General features: G+C 41.4%; 1 pseudogene; it reads right to left on the bottom strand.

Annotated features, from left to right (window-relative positions):
* Window positions 1-2438: 2438 nt before the first annotated feature.
* On the bottom strand, window positions 2439-3090 carry LOC108392996 (large ribosomal subunit protein uL22 pseudogene; annotated as a pseudogene).
* Between the last annotated feature and the right edge of the window lie 295 nt (window positions 3091-3385).

Raw genomic sequence — 3385 nt, 5'->3', positions numbered from 1 at the left:
TTTCTCACATAGCTCCTTGTCATCAACTGTAATTCCTTGGATCACTATTATTCCTCAAATATTCTGAGTTCTACCATAAACAAACAAGAAATGCCATGGATATGTGTCTCCTGCAATACGTTTAAAATCAAGTTAAAAGGAAAAACCTTAAGTTTCATTTATGTATTTCCCTTAGTTTTAGATAATCTGCCTCTGAAGAATGGTGAGTCATACCTGAACATGTGGGATCTGGTATGGGGTATCCTGCCAGACATGAATGCCCAGATTCCCATCTGCCCACTTCCCAACATATTGTTTCTTTCATGTGTTTCTTCAGTTTAAGATTCATGGATTATGTTACATTTCTTATCATATAGTTTCAACATGTAGTTGTGATAGTTTGTTCTTTGAACAAAAAATATGACTTAATTCATCTAATTATAAATGTCATAAAGGAAACATTAGAAATAAGTGTTCACGTTTATTGCAGTAACTAATTCATCTGTAACATCATCTTTGCTTTGAATGTTATTCTATGTGTATCAAATATCTTGTAATCTTTTTCAGTATTGGGTCATTGTATTGTTATTTAAAGTGTTCTGCGTTCAAGAAAGCTCAGAAAGTTCTTGACTGGAGACTTCTGAGGCCCTCTATCCTTTCCAGAAACACGCTGACATTTGCTTCCAAAAGCATTTCAATGGGAAACATATTTATACTTCTGTAAGCATATGTATTTATTTTGAAACACCTTATCCATCTCTATAAATGCTGTCAGTCAGTACATCTGTCTTGCCACAGAAGGTTCTAGAGAGCAGGAAGTTTTTGTGTGGTCTGTTCTTAGAACATCTAAATCTACAATCTATTCAGGCTCTGGGCTTCTTAGTATATGAGTATATGCAGTGGTGCTAATACTACTTAATCTCAGACTTGCTTTTAGCCTGCAAATGGGCCAATATGTAGAGCTTAGCTCAGGGTCTGGCACATAGAAAGGTCTCAGAAGGTTGCAGCTACTCTGATTTGAAGCACAGTACTGCCTGCCAAGTTTTAACACTATTCTTCCATACTGATAAATTTTTTTTCTGAGAAGTCATGGTGCTATTTTTGCATTAAACTAGTGCAGGTGAGACTATAAAAAAGTATTGATTTCAGCAGCTGCTCTGAGCATAGAAGAAATATTACTTCCTCCCTCGGGGCTTTGTTGGACAGTCAGCTGTAGCTTAAGGGACAACATCTTTGCTTCTGCAGGAGATGCTCCCCATAGTTGTGGGTCTTCTCAACGTTCCTGGGAAGGGACACGTCATGATTGTCAATGTGCTGAAGCCACAGTATATCAGCTGGACACCTGTCTTCATATGACAGGCTTCCTGACCCTACAGAAGGTAGCAGGAAGCCACTTGTTGGATTCCTCAGCTCCTAGAAAGACTACTTTCCAGGGCACATGGATTGAAAAGTGGACACGAGAAAAATCTACACCCAGAATTTTCGTTTTCAAAAGTTCTCAGTTGAAAGACTGACCATTCATATATCTCTGGAACTGACTTCTCTTGTTAAACATGAGGCAACCTGTTGCAAATGAGAAATGGTGACAATCTTTCTGCTCATTCCCTAATGGCGTTTTGCTTCCAGGCTTCTTAGTGGTTTTCCTGATGCTTTCAACCTGATGGTCTCTCTGAGGAAGAGTACCTTGGCCTGAGTCAGATACCTGTCTCCATACTCTACATGCAAATGAGGACCACTGTCAATGACTGTTGCTTCTGTAATTTGGCGGCAGGTGCAAAACTATGGACTGTTGAGTAGATTGAAGAGTACAAGGAGCCCATTCTGAGAGGAAGGGCTTCTCTCTCCTCAAGGGACTTCCCATCAATGGCCCTTCAAAGTCAATATGGGTTTTTGGTTTTTGGTCAAAGTTAGATCCTTAAATAATAGCCCACTTTTCTCCATTACAAATTCTTTCCCATTATTACAGAAACTACCTGCTTCATCAGTTCAGGGAGATCTGGAGTCTGGTGCCACTGTGCTCCCCTACCATGTGGTCCCTGTTGGGAGTGGCCACTGCTGCCAGGAGGTACTCCAGGACCAGACGTTCATTGTTCTCCCACGGACAGCCACTGGGCTGAAGACTCTGGCCACAGCTTGAGGATCTTGTGTACTGTCACTGCCTCCACGAAAGCCTCTTTGTTAGAATCCTTGGGAGCAGTCCCTTTCCCCCCAGGATCCCTCAGGTTTCTGCTCAACAATGTCTGTTCTCCCCCATCTGGGCAACTTTGTTAAGCCTGTCCAAACAGAAAACTCAGTTGTAGTCTTCTCTGAGGACAGGGATGGCCAGTTCACCTGTATTTCATACCTAAGAGGGCACTCAGATGGCCTTACTCAGGAAAAAGGTGTGTTTCAAGAGAGCCATTTGTCTTCCAAGAAAGGTGGGGCTGGAAACCTCTCTGATTTAGAAAAAAAGACCATACTTTTTTTTTTTAACATTCTTTTACTTTTTATTTGCATTTATCTTACGCTGAATTTAATCCCGGGCCATAAGTTTCTGTTTCTTGAGTTTCTTCTGGGATATCTTTTTCTTCTGTGCAACTTCCTCTTCTGGTTTAGGCACAATCTGCTCTTTTTCAGTAAGGGTCATTCCAATGTGGCAGGGAGAGCTCATATATGGGTTGATCCAACCATGAGCTCTGTAAGTTCTGCACCGCATCTTGGGGGCTTTGTTCACCTGGATATGCTCAATGACCAGAGAATCTACATCTAAACCCTTAAGCTCAGCATTACTTTCTGCATTTTTAAGCATGTGCAGTAAAAATTCAGCACTCTTTTTGGGCCACTGACCCTGTGTCCATCCCCACTGTTTGGCCTGGGCACACCTACCAACTCCACCATTGTAGTGATGGAATGGCACACACTGATTCTGCAAGGTGACATCCTTCAGATACTTGGAAGCTTTTCGGATATGCATACCTTTGATGGCCTGCGCAGTTTCACGAGTGTTCTTAAAGTGAACATGAAGATTTGAGCCTCTTGATTTGCATGATTTTGTGGGGTTTTCTGGGTCAAGTGAATAGCGAACCATTTTTGGAGATCACCTCAGGCCGCATACGTAAAGAGCCATACTTTTTATATATAGAAGAATATATGATATTTTCTTTAATTGTGATACTTTTCTACTGGGCCAAGCACTTTACACACATCTTCTCATGTATCATTACAATAATCTTGGGAAGTTGTAATGGTTACCTCCATTTTACAGATAAGGAAACTGAGGTTTAGAGATGCTAAATTACTTGCCCAAGATTACATTGCTGGTAAGCAATGGAGTAGATTCATACACAGGTGGTCTGGCCTCAAAGCCTCTGCTCTTAACCACTGTGTTTGTCTGCCTTCTAGGTCTCCATGTGGCTGGCTAAGGACT

Source organism: Manis javanica, chromosome 1, assembly GCF_040802235.1.
Source record: "Manis javanica isolate MJ-LG chromosome 1, MJ_LKY, whole genome shotgun sequence".
Classification (NCBI taxonomy): domain Eukaryota; kingdom Metazoa; phylum Chordata; class Mammalia; order Pholidota; family Manidae; genus Manis; species Manis javanica.
Note: the sequence above shows the minus strand (reverse complement) of the source record. Positions and strands in the feature narration are given on the sequence as shown.